Source organism: Erinaceus europaeus, chromosome 10, assembly GCF_950295315.1.
Source record: "Erinaceus europaeus chromosome 10, mEriEur2.1, whole genome shotgun sequence".
NCBI classification, from domain to species: Eukaryota; Metazoa; Chordata; class Mammalia; order Eulipotyphla; family Erinaceidae; genus Erinaceus; species Erinaceus europaeus.
The window spans coordinates 70638829-70658091 of record NC_080171.1 but is presented as its reverse complement, the minus strand read 5'-3'; the positions used below and the strand labels follow the sequence as shown (position 1 = coordinate 70658091).

Below are 19263 nucleotides of genomic sequence, written 5' to 3'. Positions count from 1 at the left end.
TTGTTGACAGGGGGCCTGGCAGTAGTGCAGCGGGTAAAGCGCATGTGGCGCAAAGTGCAAGGACCCGAGGAAGGATCCCAGTTCGAGCCCCCACCTCCCCACCTGCAGGGGAGTCAGGCGGTGAAGCAGGTCTGCAGGTGTCTGTCCCCCTCTCTGTCTTCAACTCCTCTCTCCACTTCTCTCTGTCCTACCGAATAACAACATCAGTGACAATGATAATAGTAACTACAACAATGGTAAAACAACCAGGGTAACAAAGGGATAAAATGGCCCCCAGGAGCAGTGGATTCATGGTGTAGGTACCGAGCCCCTGCCATAACCCTGGAGGCAAAAAAAAAACAAAAAAAAAAGGGCTCTGGAGTGGGTGGAGGGGAGAGTACAGGTCTTGGAAAAGGATGACAGAAGATCTAGTGGGGGTTGTGTTCTTATGTGAAAAACTGAGAAAAGTTATGCACGTACAAACTATTGTATTCACTGTCAAACATAAAACATTAATTCCACAATAAAGGGGTAAAAAAAAAAAACCTCCATTTAACACGGAAAAAAAAAACCTCCTTTGAAAGACTCCCTGCTAATCTTGGAATCTTGAATATGAAAACCAAGTCCCTGGTCCCCACTCAGAAGGAGAAAGTTTATGAGTGGTGAAGCAGGGCTGCCATGCATCTCTCTGTCTCTTTTCTTCTCTATATCTTAATCTCCTCTCTCTATTCAGTAATGAAATATTATTTTTTAAAAAGATTTTCAAAAATTAAAGAAACAGGAAACAGCTGGTATCTTGCCACCAGGACACAAAGTGTGTGGCTTGTCCACTGCTCTCCCAGCTATGGGCAGTGTGGGCCCCACCAGGTCATGTCACTGTGTTTCCTGGAGCACTGCAACACCCAGGCTCAATCTGAGGGGGGGTCCCCCTGTTTCCACCCAGCCTGGCCATGTCTTGTCAAGGTCATGTCCTAAGGAGAGCTGCTCAAATGTGGGGGAGGGGCAGGGGCCCTCAGGGGTGTCTCTACACCACAACACTGGGCCTGAGTGAAGGCACTTTGGGACTAGGAGATGGAGGGATAGGCCAGGAGTCTAGGAAATGCAAACAGGGACACTTGCCCAGTGTCAGTTGGAGGGGTGGGGGTGGCATGGCCAGTCATCAGAATCCAGAGGCTGGGAGGGAGGCCCAGGATTGGAGGAGGCCAGCTGGGGATCCAGGCATGATGTCACATGGGGTCTAGGCAACCAACCCAGACACAGCTCAGCCAGACCAAAGAGTCAGGGCAAGATGCAGTGCTGTGTGCCTAGATGTAGGAATAGGGGCCACCGGGGGCGCCCTGCAGAGTGCAGGTGTGCAGGACCTCCGAACTGGCTCAGTCGCCAGTGGATAAGAGTGATGGACATGCTCCCTGGAAGAAAGAGAAGGGTAACCATGCCCCCCACCCACCCAAAGGTTGTGTTTTCGAAGCCACACTGAGGCTACTGTGTGTGTGTGTGTGAGTGTGTCTGTGTATGTGTGTGTTTGTGTGTGTGTGTGACTGTGTGACTGTGTGTGTGTGTGTGTGTCCCCATCCCCTGAGAGAGGACTTGACTGAGAGGAGGGGTCTGGCCTCACCCCAAATCTAGGGGTGACTAGAAACAAGGAGTGTGAGGGGACCTTTGTAGCCCGATGGGGGGCAAGTGGCTACTCGAAGTGTCTGTCATTCCAGTGCCTGTTATTCATGAGTAGCGTACACACAGAGGCTCAGGCTGGGCTCCCTCTGTCTCTGTCTCTGCAGATGACCACAGGGAACACACAGGACTCAGAGGAGAACATTCCAGGCTGCCTGAGCCCTTGTGAGACCACAGGGCAGGTGCCTCCCACCAGCAAAGAAGCTGAGCCCTCCCTGGAGAAATATGTGGCCCTACAAGGTCCCCAGGAAAATATCCGGGGGCCCGAGGCTCAGGGAAGGCGGCAGCCTCCTCCCAAGCCCCCACGTAGGAACAAGGGCAGAGTTATCTGGTACTCAGGATCCTGTCCTTACAGTGACTGGCCCCCTCACCTAGAGGACCAACCTCAGGGGGGGGCAGGTCCCCAGGAGCCTGAAGGGGAACTGCAACCTGTGCAGCAGGTGAGCACTTGTCACTTCCTGAACCCACAGTCCCTCTGCCCCTGAGCCCAGGGTCACCTGAACGCCAGACAAGCCATGTGGCCTGTCTCCTGCTGTCCTGGCTCTGGGTGGTGCTGGGTTGAATACAGGTCTCTTCATAATTCTGGGCCTCATGGAGATTGTGACCACATCTAAGCTTCATCAGGAGAGAGTTGATTCAAGGACAGAGATGGAAAGAGATAGAGAGATGGGAGAGAGAAGAGAGAAGAGAGAAGAGAGGGGAGGAAAGAAACCATAGCCAAGGAGCTTCCTCCTCTGGGAAAGTCGAGCTCCACAGCCCCCCTGGCACACCCACCACACACACACACACAGCAAAGCAACACACTAGACAGGAGTGCTATTTTGTTGATCTCAAAGCTTTTCAAAACTGACCTCTAGCAGTGAATCCCCAGTCCTATGGCACTGTGCCCACGGAAACCTCTGTCCACACCCTCATTTCTTGGGGGCTGGTTAGGTCACAATGCCTGGGGGTGGACAGGGAGGAGAAGGCTGAGGGCTCTGTGGTCACCCACAAGGTTGGATACACTGCGGGCTGAGTTGGGGTGCTAAATCCCTTGTGGGAGAAATCTACTATCAGTGCTTCTCCTTGAGGATGGCCACAGGGAAAGAGACACATAGAGGATGAGGGGTGGGGGGCCCTGGGTGAGAATCTTTCATAGCATGTGCTGCCTGCCCTCCTCATAGTCAGCTAAGACAGGGGACATGTCAACACTAGGGCTAACAAGGGGCACTGATTGTGTCCCTGTCTCTGCAGATGATCATGGAGGACACACAGGACACAAGGGAGGACATGCCAGGTGTCCTGAGTCCTCCTAATACAAAAGAGCAGATGCCCTCCATCAGCAAGGAGGCTGAGTCCCCAATGGAGGCAAGTGTAACCATGCCCCCCACCCACCCAAAGGTTGTGCTTTCAAAGCCACACTGAGGTCACTGAACGTGTGTGTGTGTGTGTGTGTGTGTGTGTCCCCATTCCCTGAGAGAGGACTTGACAGAGAGGAGGGGTCTGGCCTCACCCCAAGTCTAAGGGTGACTAGAAACAAGGAGTGTGAGGGGACCTTTGTGGCCCGATGGGGGCAAGTGGCTACTCGTGTCTGTCATTGCAGTGTCTGTCATTCATGAGTACAGCACATACAGAGGCTCAGGCTGGGCTCCCTCTGTCTCTGTCTGTGCAGATGACCATAAGGATCGCAAAGGACTCAGAGGAGGACATGCCAGGCTGCTTGAGCCCTTGTGAGACCACAGGGCAGGTGCCTCCCACCAGCAAAGAAGCTGAGTCCTCCCTGGAGGCATATATGGCCCTGCAAGGTCCTCAGGACAATACGGGGGGCCCTGAGACCCAGGGAAGGCGGCAGCCTCCTCCCAAGCCCCCACGAAGGAACAAGGGCAGAGTTATCTGGTACTCAGGATCCTGTCCTTACAGTGACTGGCCCCCTCACCTAGGGGACCAACCTCAAGGAGGGCCAGAACACCAGCAGCCTGAAGGGGAACTGCAACCTGTGCAGCAGGTGAGCACCTGTCACTTCCTGAACCCACAGGCCCTCTGTCCCTGAGCCCAGGGGCACCTGAACGCCAGACAAGCCATGTGGCCTGTCTCCTGCTGTCCTGGCTCTGGGTGGTGCTGGGTTGAATACAGGTCACTTCATGATTCTGGGCCTCATGGAAATTGTGACCATATCTGAGCTTCATTAGGAGAGAGTTGATGCAAGGACAGAGATGGGAAGAGATTGAGAGATGGGATAGAGAAAAGAGAGAAGGAAAGAAACCATAGCCAAGGAGCTTCCTTCTCTGGGAGAGTACCTGCTCCACAGCCCCCAAACCCTCCCACCAACCCACCCATCCCCAGACAACTGACTTAGTTATCAGTGACTCCCCAATTCTATGTCACTCTTCCCATTGAACCCTCTGTCCTGGGGGTTGGTGAGGTCACAATGCCTGGGAGTGGACAGAGAGGAGAAGGCTGAGGGCTCTGTGGTCACCCACAAGGCTGGATACACTGTGGGCTGAGTCGGGGTGCTAAATCCCTTAGGGGAGAAATCTACTATCAGTGCTTCTCTTTGCCAATGGCCACAGGGAAAGAGACACATGAAATATGAGAGGTGGTAGTCCTGTAAGAGAATCTTTCAGAGCATGTGCTCCCTGCCCTCCTCATAGTCAGCTGTGACAGGGGACATGTCTACACCAGGGCTAACAATGGGCACTGACTGTCCCTGTCTCTGCAGATGATCACGGGGGACACACCGGACACAGGGGAGGACATGCCAGGTGTCCTGAGTCCCCCTAATATTGAAGAGCAGATGCTCCCCACCAACAAGGAAGCTGAGTCCCCGCTGGAGGCAAGTGTGGCCCTGCTGGGTCCCCAGAACAATATGGGGGCCCTGAGGCTCAGGGAAGGTAGCAGTCCCCTCGAAAGCCTCCTTGCAGGAACAAGGGCTGAGTTGTCTGGTACTGGGGGTCCCTGCCCTAACAGGGACTGGCTCCCTCCCCTGGAGAACAAGCCTCAGGGGGATGGGGCAGGACCCCAGGAGCCTAAAGAGGAGCTGCCACCTGTGCAGCACATGAGCACCTGTCATTTCCTGAGCCCACTGGCCCTCTGCCTCTGGGCCCTGTGGGACCTGATGCCCACACCAGGAGTGTGGCTTGTCCCGTGCTCTGCAGGCTGTGGCTGTTTCCAGGTTGAACACAGGTCACTTCATGAATCTGGGCCTCATGGGGCCTGTGACCACATAACAGTTTCCCTTGAGAGGTGATAGAAGGACAGAGAATGGAAAGAGAGACACACACACAGAGCATGAGAGCGAAATAGACACAGCGTGCCTTCCCTCTAGTTGTTGGACTGAAACAGGTTACTCCAGTGATACTGGGTCCATCGGGTGGGTCATGCCATGTACACCTCCTCTTCAAAGAGTGTATCTGGGGGGCGGGGTGTGGAGCAGAAGAGTGAACAATTCAACAGCCCTGGAGCTTCCTCCCTGGCAAGTTCCAGTTCGACCTTGCTTTCACACACATAGGGCAAAGCAGCGCACTGGCCAGGAGAGCTATTTTGTTGACTCCAAAGCTTTTCACAGTGGACTCCTAGGAGTAACTCCCCAGTCCCATGCCACTCTGCCCACTAATGCCTCTGACCACACCCTCACTTCATGGGATATAACAGGGGATATAGAGTAGAGGCGGGGATGGGAGGGGGAATGATGGTTTCCCCAAGGCTGAATAAGCTGTGGGCTGCATAGCGGAGTGGGAACACATGGGAGGTACTGGGTGAGAGCCTGTCCTGGCAGAGTGACTGCTGCAGCCCTCCTCAGAGGGTCCCGCCAATGGACAGTTGTAACCAGGTAACATGCACATGTTCCGAGGTTACAGGGGCTGAGGTCAACGGCCTGAGGCGCCAGAGGTGCTTAAGGATCCTAAGGGGATATGGGTTCTTGGGGCTCCAGGGCTTACCTCTGACAGCCAGTGGAGCTTCTATCCACCCCTGTATCCTCAGAGTTGGATGGGTACACCCCAATGCCTGAGTGTAGTGTGTGATGTGTGACCCCATGTCTTCATGGAGGACCTGCCTGAGAAGAAGGGTCTGGCCAGACCAGTTCAGGGCTGGCTGTGTATGCAATGATGTGAGGGAAGGCCTCTTGCTTCCCTTGCAGACTTGGGATATCTGGTGTCCCTTCCAGGTGTCTGTTCTCCAGAATCATGAGGAACAGACACACAGAGAGGCTCAGGCTGGGTTCCCTGTGACCCTGTCTCTGCAGATGACCACAGGGGACACGCAAGACACAGAAGAGGACAAGCCAGGCTGCCTGAACCCTTGTGAGACCACAGGGCAGGTGCCTCCCACCAGCAAAGAGGCTGAGGTCTCCCTGGAGTTATATATGGCCCTGCAAGGTCCCCAAGACAACACGGGGGGGCCTGAGGCTCAGGAAAGGCAGCAGCCTCCTCCCAAGCCCCCACGAAGGAATAAGGGCAGAGTTATCTGGTACTCAGGGTCCTGTCCTTACAGTGACTGGCCCCCTCACCTAGGGGACCAACCTCAGGTCGGACCAGGTCCCCAGGAGCCTGAAGGGGAACTGCAACCTGTGCAACAGGTGAGCACCTGTCACTTCCTGAACCCACAGGTCCTCAGCCCCTGAGCACAGGGGCATGTGAACCCCAGACAAGCCAAGAGAGAGAGAGAGAGACACAAAGTGATGGAAAACAGAGAGAGAGGGGGGGGTGGATAGAAAGACACCATAGACCTGGAGCTTCCTCCCCAGGGAGGTTTCCTTGTGTATAGCCACACACACACACACACACACACACACACACACACACACACACACACACACACACACACACACACAGGTTTAAGCAGTGAGAGAGGGGGTGGATAGAAAGACACCACAGACCTGGAGCTTCCTCCCCAGGGAGGTTTCATTGCGTATAGACACACACACACACACACACACACACACACACACACACACACACACACACAGACACACAGGTTTAAGCAGTGCACTAATTAGGTGAGCTGTTTCATTGGCTCTCCAGCTTTTCACAAATACAAGTGACTCCTCAGCCCAATGTCAGTTTGCCCATTGAAGCCTCTGTCCACATCCTCACCTCCTGGGTGTGGGTGAGGTCACCATGGAGGTAACATGAGCAGGGTGGGAGCACTGGAATCTCCCTAAAAGCTGGATAATCTGTGGATTGAGTGGGAGTGCTAAGCCTCCTTGGGAAGTAGTCTGCTGTCAGTCCTTCTCCCTCCTACAGGGGGGAAAGGGACACATGGGGAATGAGGGGTGGGGTTTCTGGGTGAGAATCTTTCAGAGCATGTGCTGCCTGCCCTCCTCAGAGGGTCCCTCATCTGATCATCTTTCACAAGGGACATGTCCACACTAGGACTCATGAGGGGGAGAAACACAGGGGCTCATGAGGGGCAGAAACACAGAGACTCAAGTTGGGCTCACTGTGTCCCTGTCTCTGCAGATGACCACATGCAACACACTGGATACAGGGGAGGACATGCCAGGTGGCCAGAGTCCCCCTAATAATGAAGAGCAGATGCTCCCCACCAGCAAGGAAGCTGAGTCCCCACTGGAGGCAAGTGTGGCCCTTCTGTGTCCCCAGAACAATATGGGGGCCCTGAGGCTCAGGGAAGGTAGCAGCCCCCTCCCAAACCTCCTTGCAGGAACAAGGGCTGAGTTGTCTGGTACTTGGGGTCCCTGCCCTTACAGTGACTGGCTCCCTCCCCTGGAGAACAAGCTCAGCGGTTGGGGCAGGACCCTAGGAGCCTTAAGAGGAGCTGCCACCTGTGCAGCACGTGCACACCTGCCACTTCCTGAACCCACAGGCCCTCTGCCACTGGGCCCTGTGGGACCTGATGCCCAGACAAGCAGTGTTGCTTGCCCCCTGCTCTGCAGGCTGTAGCTGGTTCTGGGTTGAACACAGGTCACTTCATGGTTCTGGGCATCATGGGGCCTGTGACTACATAAAAGTTTCTCTTGAGAAAGTTGATATAAGGACAGAGATGGAAAGACACACACAAACACACACACACACACACACACACACACACACACACACACACACACACACACACACACACTGAGAGAGAAATAACAGGGGTGTCTTCCTTCCAGGGTTTGGGCTGACTATAGGTTACTTCATGATTCTGGGGCCATCGGGTGGGTCATGCCATGTACACTTTTTCTCAAAAGAGTGTACCTGGGGGGCAGGGCTTTGGGGGGGCAGACAGAGACTCAACAGCCCTGGAGCTTCCTCCCTGGGAAGTTCAAGCTCTATCCTGCTCTCACACACACAGGGCAAAGCAGCACACTGGCCAGGAGAGCTATTTTGTTGACTCCAAACCTTTTCACAATGGACTCCTAGGTGTAACTCCCAACTGCCTTATCACTCGGCCCACTGAAACCTCTGTCCACACCCTCACTTCCCGGGATATAACACAGGATACAGAGTGAAGGCAGAGGAAGAGGGGAAATGAGGGTTCCCCCAAAGCTGAATAAGCTGTAGGCTGCATAGCGGGGTGGGAGAGCTCCAGGTCTGTGATCAGTGAGTCTCCTTCCTTCAGGGGTGTGGGAACACATGGGAGGTTCTGGGTGAGAGCCTGTTCTGGCAGAGTAAATGCTGCTGCCCTCCTCAGAGGCTCCCTCCCTCTAGACAGTTGTGACCAGGTGACATGTCCATGCTCACTGGTGAGAAGCCCACGCTCACAGGAGACAGGAGCTGAGGGCAACTGCCTGAGGCGCCCAGTGTTGCTGAGGGACCCAGAGGGAATCTGGGCTCTTGGAGCTCCAGGGCTCATCTCTGATGGCCAGTGGAACTGCTGTCCACACCTCTGAGTCCTCACAGCTGGATGGGTACACCCCACTGCCTGAGTGTGGGGTGTGGGGTGTGACCCCATGTCTTCAGGGAGGATCTGCCTGAGAAGAAGGGTCTGGCCTCACCCAGTTCGGGGATGACTGGGTATGCATGGAAGTGAGGGGAGGCCTCCTGCCTCACTTGCTGAGTTGGGGTAACTGGTGTCCCCTCAGGGTGTCTGTTCTCCAGAATCATTAGGTACAGACACGCAGAGAGGCTCAGGCTGGGTTTCCTGTGTCCGTGTCTCTGCAGATGACCACAGGGGACACACAAGACACAGAGGAAGACAAGCCAGGCTGCCTGAGCCCTTGTGAGACCACAGGGCACGTGCCTCCCACCAGCAAAGAAGCTGAGCCCTCCCTGGAGGCATATATGGCCCTGCAAGGTCGCCAGGAAAATATGGGGAGGCCTGACGCTCAGGGAAGGCGGCAGCCTCCTCCCAAGCCCCCACGAAGGAACAAGGGCAGAGTTATCTGGTACTCAGGGTCCTGTCCTTACAGTGACTGGCCCCCTCACCTAGAGGACCAACCTCAGGGCAGGCCAGGGCCCCAGCAGCCTGAAGGGGAACTGCAACCTGTGCAGCAGGTGAGCACCTGTCACTTCCTGAACCCACAGTCCCTCTGCCCCTGAGTCCAGGGGCACCTGAACCTCAGACAAGTCATGTGGCTTGTCTCCTGCTCTCCTGGCTCTGGATGGTGCTGGGTTGAATACAGGTCACTTCATGATTCTGGGCATCATGGGTATTGTGACTGCATCTAAGCTTCATGAGAGAGTTGATTCAAGGACAGAGATGGACAGAGATAGAGAGATGGGAGAGAGAAAGGAGGGAAAGAAAGACAGAATAGCTAAGGAGCTTCCTCCTCTGGGAGAGTCCCAGCTCCACAGCCGCCAACCCCTCCCACTCCACCCCCCACTAATACACAGCAAAGCAACACACTAGCCAGGAGAGCTATTTTGTTGACTCCATAGCTTTTCACAACTGACCTCTAGCAGTGACTCCTCTGTCCTATGTCACTCTGCCCATTGAACCCTCTGTCCACACCCTCACTTCCTGGGGGTTGGTTAGGTCACAATGCTTGGGGGTGGACAGGGAGGAGAAGGCTGAGGGCTCTGTGGTCACCCACAACGTCTGGATACACTGTGGGATGAGTTGGGGTGCTAAGTCCCTTGTGGGAGAAATCTACTATCAATGCTTCTCCTTGAGGATGGCCACAGGGAAAGGGACACATAGAGGATGAGGGGTGGGGGGCCTTGGGTGAGAATCTTTCAGAGCATGTGCTGCCTGCCCTCCTCATAGTCAGCTAAGACAGGGGACGTGCCAACACTAGGCTAACAAGGGGCACTGACTGTGTCCCTGTCTCTGCAGATGATCACGGAGGACACACAGGACACAAGGGAGGACATGCCAGGTGTCCTGAGTCCTCCTAATACCGAAGAGCAGATGCCCTCCACCAGCAAGGAGGCTGAGTCCCCAATGGAGGCAAGTGTAACCATGCCCCCCAACCACCCAAAGTTAGTGCTTTCAAAGCCCCAATGAGGTCACTGAACCTGTGTGTGTGTGTGTGTGTGTGTGTGTGTGTGTGTGTGTGTGTCCATCCCCTGAGAGAGGACTTGACTGAGAGGAGGGGTCTGGCCTCACCCCAAGTCTAAGGGTGACTAGAAACAAGGAGTGTGAGGGGACCTTTGTGGCCCGATGGGGGCAAGTGGCTACTCGTGTGTGTCATTGCAGTGTCTGTCATTCATGAGTACAGCACATACAGAGGCTCAGGCTGGGCTCCCTCTGTCTCTGTCTGTGCAGATGACCATAAGGAACGCAAAGTACTCAGAGGAGGACATGCCAGGCTGCTTGAGCCCTTGTGAGACCACAGGGCAGGTGCCTCCCACCAGCAAAGAAGCTGAGCCCTCCCTGGAGGCATATATGGCCCTGCAAGGTCCTCAGGACAATTCGGGGGGCCCTGAGACCCAGGGAAGGCGGCAGCCTCCTCCCAAGCCCCCACGAAGGAACAAGGGCAGAGTTATCTGGTACTCAGGATCCTGTCCTTACAGTGACTGGCCCCCTCACCTAGGGGACTAACCTCAAGGAGGGCCAGAACACCAGCAGCCTGAAGGGGAACTGCAACCTGTGCAGCAGGTGAGCACCTGTCACTTCCTGAACCCACAGGCCCTCTGTCCCTGAGCCCAGGGGCACCTGAACGCCAGACAAGCCATGTGGCCTGTCTCCTGCTGTCCTGGCTCTGGGTGGTGCTGGGTTGAATACAGGTCACTTCATGATTCTGGGCCTCATGGAAATTGTGACCATATCTGAGCTTCATTAGGAGAGAGTTGATGCAAGGACAGAGATGGGAAGAGATTGAGAGATGGGATAGAGAAAAGAGAGAAGGAAAGAAACCATAGCCAAGGAGCTTCCTCCTCTGGGAGAGTACCTGCTCCACAGCCCCCAAACCCTCCCACCTACCCACCCATCCCCAGACAACTGACTTAGTTATCAGTGACTGCCCAATTCTATGTCACTCTTCCCATTGAACCCTCTGTCCTGGGGGTTGGTGAGGTCACAATGCCTGGGAGTGGACAGAGAGGAGAAGGCTGAGGGCTCTGTGGTCACCCACAAGGCTGGATACACTGTGGGCTGAGTCGGGGTGCTAAATCCCTTAGGGGAGAAATCTACTATCAGTGCTTCTCTTTGCCAATGGCCACAGGGAAAGAGACACATGAAATATGAGAGGTGGTAGTCCTGTAAGAGAATCTTTCAGAGCATGTGCTCCCTGCCCTCCTCATAGTCAGCAGTGACAGGGGACATGTCGACACCAGGGCTAACTTGGGCACTGACTGTGTCTGTCTCTGCAGATGATCACGGGGGACACACCGGACACAGGGGAGGACATGCCAGGTGTCCTGAGTCCCCCTAATATTGAAGAGCAGATGTTCCCCACCAACAAGGAAGCTGAGTCCCCGCTGGAGGCAAGTCTGGCCCTGCTGGGTCCCCAGAACAATATGGGGGCCCTGAGGCTCAGAGAAGGTAGCAGCCCCCTCCCAAGCCTCCTTGCAGGAACAAGGGCTGAGTTGTCTGGTACTGGGGGTCCCTGCCCTAACCGGGACTGGCTCCCTCCCCTGGAGAACAAGCCTCAGGGGGATGGGGCAGGACCCCAGGAGCCTAAAGAGGAGCTGCCACCTGTGCAGCACATGAGCACCTGTCATTTCCTGAGCCCACTGGCTCTCTGCCTCTGGGCCCTGTGGGACCTGATGCCCACACCAGGAGTGTGGCTTGTCCCGTGCTCTGCAGGCTGTGGCTGTTTCCAGGTTGAACACAGGTCACTTCATGAATCTGGTCCTCACGGGGCCTGTGACCACATAACAGTTTCCCTTGAGAGGTGATAGAAGGACAGAGATGGAAAGAGAGACACACACACAGAGCATGAGAGCGAAATAGACACAGCGTGCCTTCCCTCTAGTTGTTGGACTGAAACAGGTTACTCCAGTGATACTGGGTCCATCGGGTGGGTCATGCCATGTACACCTCCTCTTCAAAGAGAGTATCTGGGGGGCGGGGTGTGGAGCAGAAGAGTGAACAATTCAACAGCCCTGGAGCTTCCTCCCTGGCAAGTTCCAGTTCGACCTTGCTTTCACACACATAGGGCAAAGCAGCGCACTGGCCAGGAGAGCTATTTTGTTGACTCCAAAGCTTTTCACAGTGGACTCCTAGGAGTAACTCCCCAGTCCCATGCCACTCTGCCCACTAATGCCTCTGACCACACCCTCACTTCATGGGATATAACAGGGGATATAGAGTAGAGGCGGGGATGGGAGGGGGAATGATGGTTTCCCCAAGGCTGAATAAGCTGTGGGCTGCATAGCGGAGTGGGAACACATGGGAGGTACTGGGTGAGAGCCTGTCCTGGCAGAGTGACTGCTGCAGCCCTCCTCAGAGGGTCCCGCCAATGGACAGTTGTAACCAGGTAACATGCACATGTTCCGAGGTTACAGGGGCTGAGGTCAACGGCCTGAGGCGCCAGAGGTGCTTAAGGATCCTAAGGGGATATGGGTTCTTGGGGCTCCAGGGCTTACCTCTGACAGCCAGTGGAGCTTCTATCCACCCCTGTATCCTCAGAGTTGGATGGGTACACCCCAATGCCAGAGTGTAGTGTGTGATGTGTGACCCCATGTCTTCATGGAGGACCTGCCTGAGAAGAAGGGTCTGGCCAGACCAGTTCAGGGCTGGCTGTGTATGCAATGATGTGAGGGAAGGCCTCTTGCTTCCCTTGCAGACTTGGGATATCTGGTGTCCCTTCCAGGTGTCTGTTCTCCAGAATCATGAGGAACAGACACACAGAGAGGCTCAGGCTGGGTTCCCTGTGACCCTGTCTCTGCAGATGACCACAGGGGACACGCAAGACACAGAAGAGGACAAGCCAGGCTGCCTGAGCCCTTGTGAGACCACAGGGCAGGTGCCTCCCACCAGCAAAGAGGCTGAGGTCTCCCTGGAGGCATATATGTCCCTTCAAGGTCCCCAAGACAATACGGGGGGGCCTGAGGCTCAGGAAAGGCCGCAGCCTCCTACCAAGCCCCCGCGAAGGAATAAGGGCAGAGTTATCTGGTACTCAGGGTCCTGTCCTTACAGTGACTGGCCCCCTCACCTAGGGGACCAACCTCAGGTCGGACCAGGTCCCCAGGAGCCTGAAGGGGAACTGCAACCTGTGCAACAGGTGAGCACCTGTCACTTCCTGAACCCACAGGTCCTCAGCCCCTGAGCACAGGGGCATGTGAACCCCAGACAAGCCAAGAGAGAGAGAGACACACACAAAGTGATGGAAACAGAGAGAGAGAGGGGGGGGTGGATAGAAAGACACCATAGACCTGGAGCTTCCTCCCCAGGGAGGTTTCCTTGTGTATAGCCACACACACACACACACACACACACACACACACACACACACACAGGTTTAAGCAGTGAGAGAGGGGGTGGATAGAAAGACACCACAGACCTGGAGCTTCCTCCCCAGGGAGGTTTCATTGCGTATAGACACACACACACACACACACACACACACACACACACAGACACACAGGTTTAAGCAGTGCACTAATTAGGTGAGCTGTTTCATTGGCTCTCCAGCTTTTCACAAATACAAGTGACTCCTCAGCCCAATGTCAGTTTGCCCATTGAAGCCTCTGTCCACATCCTCACCTCCTGGGTGTGGGTGAGGTCACCATGGAGGTAACATGAGCAGGGTGGGAGCACTGGAATCTCCCCAAAAGCTGGATAATCTGTGGATTGAGTGGGAGTGCTAAGCCTCCTTGGGAAGTAGTCTGCTGTCAGTCCTTCTCCCTCCTACAGGGGGGAAAGGGACACATGGGGAATGAGGGGTGGGGTTTCTGGGTGAGAATCTTTCAGAGCATGTGCTGCCTGCCCTCCTCAGAGGGTCCCTCATCTGATCATCTTTCACAAGGGACATGTCCACACTAGGACTCATGAGGGGGAGAAACACAGGGGCTCATGAGGGGCAGAAACACAGAGACTCAAGTTGGGCTTACTGTGTCCCTGTCTCTGCAGATGACCACATGCAACACACTGGATACAGGGGAGGACATGCCAGGTGGCCAGAGTCCCCCTAATAATGAAGAGCAGATGCTCCCCACCAGCAAGGAAGCTGACTCCTCGCTGGAGGCAAGTGTGGCCCTGCTGTGTCCCCAGAACAATATGGGGGCCCTGAGGGTCAGGGAAGGTAGCAGCCCCCTCCCAAGCCTCCTTGCAGGAACAAGGGCTGAGTTGTCTGGTACTTGGGGTCCCTGCCCTTACAGTGACTGGCTCCCTCCCCTGGAGAACAAGCTCAGCGGTTGGGGCAGGACCCTAGGAGCCTTAAGAGGAGCTGCCACCTGTGCAGCACGTGCACACCTGCCACTTCCTGAACCCACAGGCCCTCTGCCACTGGGCCCTGTGGGACCTGATGCCCAGACAAGCAGTGTTGCTTGTCCCCTGCTCTGCAGGCTGTAGCTGGTTCTGGGTTGAACACAGGTCACTTCATGGTTCTGGGCATCATGGGGCCTGTGACTACATAAAAGTTTCTCTTGAGAAAGTTGATATAAGGACAGAGATGGAAAGACATACACAAACAAACACACACACACACACACACACACACACACTGAGAGCGAAATAACAGGGGTGTCTTCCTTCCAGGTGTTGGGCTGACTATAGGTTACTTCATGATTCTGGGGCCATCGGGTGGGTCATGCCATGTACACTTTTTCTCAAAAGAGTGTACCTGGGGGGCAGGGGTTTGGGGGGGCAGACAGAGACTCAACAGCCCTGGAGCTTCCTCCCTGGGAAGTTCAAGCTCTATCCTGCTCTCACACACACAGGGCAAAGCAGCACACTGGCCAGGAGAGCTATTTTGTTGACTCCAAACCTTTTCACAATGGACTCCTAGGTGTAACTCCCAACTGCCTTATCACTCGGCCCACTGAAACCTCTGTCCACACCCTCACTTCCCGGGATATAACACAGGATACAGAGTGAAGGCAGAGGAAGAGGGGAAATGAGGGTTCCCCCAAAGCTGAATAAGCTGTAGGCTGCATAGCGGGGTGGGAGAGCTCCAGGTCTGTGATCAGTGAGTCTCCTTCCTTCAGGGGTGTGGGAACACATGGGAGGTTCTGGGTGAGAGCCTGTTCTGGCAGAGTAAATGCTGCTGCCCTCCTCAGAGGCTCCCTCCCTCTAGACAGTTGTGACCAGGTGACATGTCCATGCTCACTGGTGAGAAGCCCACGCTCACAGGAGACAGGAGCTGAGGGCAACTGCCTGAGGCGCCCAGTGTTGCTGAGGGACCCAGAGGGAATCTGGGCTCTTGGAGCTCCAGGGCTCATCTCTGATGGCCAGTGGAACTGCTGTCCACACCTCTGAGTCCTCACAGCTGGATGGGTACACCCCACTGCCTGAGTGTGGGGTGTGGTGTGTGACCCCATGTCTTCAGGGAGGATCTGCCTGAGAAGAAGGGTCTGGCCTCACCCAGTTCGGGGATGACTGGGTATGCATGGAAGTGAGGGGAGGCCTCCTGCCTCACTTGCTGAGTTGGGGTAACTGGTGTCCCCTCAGGGTGTCTGTTCTCCAGAATCATTAGGTACAGACACGCAGAGAGGCTCAGGCTGGGTTTCCTGTGTCCGTGTCTCTGCAGATGACCACAGGGGACACACAAGACACAGAGGAAGACAAGCCAGGCTGCCTGAGCCCTTGTGAGACCACAGGGCACGTGCCTCCCACCAGCAAAGAAGCTGAGCCCTCCCTGGAGGCATATATGGCCCTGCAAGGTCGCCAGGAAAATATGGGGAGGCCTGACGCTCAGGGAAGGCGGCAGCCTCCTCCCAAGCCCCCACGAAGGAACAAGGGCAGAGTTATCTGGTACTCAGGGTCCTGTCCTTACAGTGACTGGCCCCCTCACCTAGAGGACCAACCTCAGGGCAGGCCAGGGCCCCAGCAGCCTGAAGGGGAACTGCAACCTGTGCAGCAGGTGAGCACCTGTCACTTCCTGAACCCACAGTCCCTCTGCCCCTGAGTCCAGGGGCACCTGAACCTCAGACAAGTCATGTGGCTTGTCTCCTGCTCTCCTGGCTCTGGATGGTGCTGGGTTGAATACAGGTCACTTCATGATTCTGGGCATCATGGGTATTGTGACTGCATCTAAGCTTCATGAGAGAGTTGATTCAAGGACAGAGATGGACAGAGATAGAGAGATGGGAGAGAGAAAGGAGGGAAAGAAAGACAGCATAGCTAAGGAGCTTCCTCCTCTGGGAGAGTCCCAGCTCCACAGCCGCCAACCCCTCCCACTCCACCCCCCACTAATACACAGCAAAGCAACACACTAGCCAGGAGAGCTATTTTGTTGACTCCATAGCTTTTCACAACTGACTCTTAGCAGTGACTCCTCTGTCCTATGTCACTCTGCCCATTGAACCCTCTGTCCACACCCTCACTTCCTGGGGGTTGGTGAGGTCCCAATGTCTGGGGATGGACTGGGAGGAGATGGCTGAGGGCTCTGTGGTCACCCACAAGGCTGGATACGCTGTGGGCTGAGTCGGGGTGCTAAATCCCTGGGGGAGAAATCTACTATCAGTGCTTCTCCTTGAGGATGGCCACAGGGAAAGGGACACACAGAGGATGAGGGGTGGGGGGCCCTGGCCGAGAATCTTTCAGAACATGTGCTGCCTGCCCTCCTCATAGTCAGCTATGACGGGGGACATATCGACACCAGGGCTAACAATTGGCATTAACTGTGTCCCTGTCTCTGCAGATGACCACGGGGGACACACTGGACACAGGGGAGGACATGCCAGGTGTCCTGAATCCCCCTAATACCGAAGTACAGATGCCCCCCACCAGCAAGGAAGCTGAGTCCCCACAGGAGGCAAGTGTGGCCCTGTTGGGTCCCCAGGACAATATGGGGGCCCTGAGGCTCAGGGAAGGTAGCAGCCCCCTCCCAAGCCTCCTTGCAGGAACAAGGGCTGAGTTGTCTCGTACTGGGGGTCCTGCCCTAACAGTGACTGGCTCCCTCCTCTGGAGAACAAGCCTCAGGGGATGGGGCAGGACCCCAGGAGCCTAAAGAGGAGCTGCCACCTGTGCAGCACGTGAGCACCTTGCACTTCCTGAATCCATAACCCTCTGCCACTGGGCCCTGTGGCACCTGATGCCCAGACAAGCAGTGTTGCTTGTTGCCTGCTCTGCAGGCCGTGGCTGGTTCTGGGTTGAACACAGGTCACTTCATGAATCTGGGCCTCCGGGGGCCATGAACAGTTATAAGTTTCTACTGAGAGAGTCGATACAAGGACTGAGATGGAAAGAGAGAGAGACACAGAGAGAGAGAGGACAGATAGAAAGACACCACAGCCCTGGAGCTTCCTATGCTGGGTTTGTTGCATGTGCGCGTGCGCGCACACACACACACACACACACACACACACACATACAAGATTAAGAAGTGTACTAATTAGGTGAGCTGTTTTATTGGCTCTCAAGCTCTTCACAAATACAAGTGACTACTCAACCCAATGTCAGTCTGCCCATTGAAGCCTCTGTCCACATCCTCACCTCCTGGGTGTGGGTGAGGTATCAACTGGGGGGGGGTGTAACAGGAGCAGGGTGGGGGCACTGGAGTCTCCCCAAAGGCTGGATAATCTGTGGATTGAGTGGGAGTGCTAAGCCCCCTTGGGGAGCTGTCTGCTCAGTCCTTTTCCCTCCTACAGTGGGGAAAGGGACACATGGGGAATGAGGGGTGGGGTTTCTGGGTGAGAATCTTTCAGAGCATGTGCTGCCAGCCCTCCTCAGAGGGTCCCTCATCTGATCATCTTTCACAAGGGATATGTCTGCACTAGGACTCATGAGGGGGAGAAACACAGAGACTCAGGTTGGGCTCACTGTGTCCCTGTCTCTGCAGATGAACACAGGGGACATACAGGACACTGAGGGCAACACACCTGGTGGCCTGAGCCCATTTGACACTAAGGAGCAGATACCCCCCACCAGCAAGGAAGCTCAGCCCTCCCAGGAGGCATCCCTGCTGGGTTCCCAGGACTATATGGGGGACCCCGAGATCCAGGGAAGGAGGCAGCCCCCTCTGAAGCCCCCATGCAGGAACAAGGGCAGAGTCATCTGGGACCCAGGATCATGCCCTCACAGTGACCTGTCACCTCCCTTGGAGGACAGGCCTCAGGAGAGGCCAGGTCAAAAGGAGCCTGAAGAGGAGCTGCAACCCCTGCAGCAGGTGAGCACCTGCCACTTCCTGAGTGCATAGGTCCTCTGCCTCTGGGCCTGGGGGGACCTGAACCCCAGACAGTAAACTCGCAGGCTCAGGCTGGGCTTCCTGGGTCCCTGTTTCTGCAGATGACCTCAGGGGACAATGAGGATACAGATGGGGGCATACCAGACGGCCTTTGCCCTTGTGAAACCATGAGGAAAATAACCCCCATCATGGATGCTGAGAACCCCTTAAAGGCCAGTATGGCCCTCCTGGCTCCCCAGGACGAGACCCTCAAGGCCCAGAGAAGGTGGCAGCCCCCCAGCAAGTCCCCACACAGGAACAATGGCAGAGTCACATGGTTCCAGGCAGAGGAGCTTCTGAGGCTGGCCCAGGACACCCAGTGCCCCAGCACTCCGCTTCACAACAATCAGCTGGCTCTGCTCAGGGGTGAGATGTGGGGCTCACTGGAGCACACAGGGTGGGAGGCTCTCAGAGGAACTGAGCTTGAGTTGTGTCACAGAGACTCATCCTGACCCCTCAGGGTTGAATGGGACAGTCCTGGGGGTCAGTGCTCTGAAAGCTGGGGGTGTGGGAGTGCTGAGTCAATAAGGGCTGCACCTGGGCCAGGCTGACATCTGACCCATTCCTCTCCAGAGTGCCCCCCTGCTCCTGAGCTGTCAATTCTGGCCGTGGCCCCAGAGACACCCACCATGGAAGTTGCCCCCCCATCTGAAGAGGTCTGCTGCTTGTGGTTCATTCAAATTCTACTTTACCTCTTGTGGAACTTTGTGTTCTCTTAATGCGGTCTGAATAAAGTGTTGTTCTACGGATCCACTACCTGGGTGCTTGTAGTCACAAGCCACCACTCTCCGCTCCACAGAGTCACAGAATACTCCATGACACTGCTCATCCCAAAAGGAGCCTCTGAGCCAAGAGCAACACCCCCACTCCTGTCTCCCTAGACCCTCCTCCATCATCCCCCTGACCAGCTGAAAGGCTGACCCAGCCTAGCCTCACTTCAGTCTGCTCCCCAACCCTGGGCCTGCTCCCCACACGCCCCT

The 19263-nt window shown here is 55.6% G+C and overlaps 1 protein-coding gene and 1 long non-coding RNA gene across 7 annotated transcripts in view; one reads left to right on the top strand and one right to left on the bottom strand.

Moving 5' to 3' along the window:
* Nucleotides 1–19263, bottom strand: part of APBA1 (amyloid beta precursor protein binding family A member 1) — a 467998-nt gene that overhangs the window by 93152 nt on the left and 355583 nt on the right. The gene's annotated exons all lie outside the window — the stretch shown is intronic.
* LOC132540756 (uncharacterized) lies at nt 18567–19032 on the top strand. The gene is made up of 2 exons (XR_009551902.1): nt 18567–18649; nt 18857–19032. It is a non-coding gene; the product is annotated as an uncharacterized LOC132540756 (long non-coding RNA).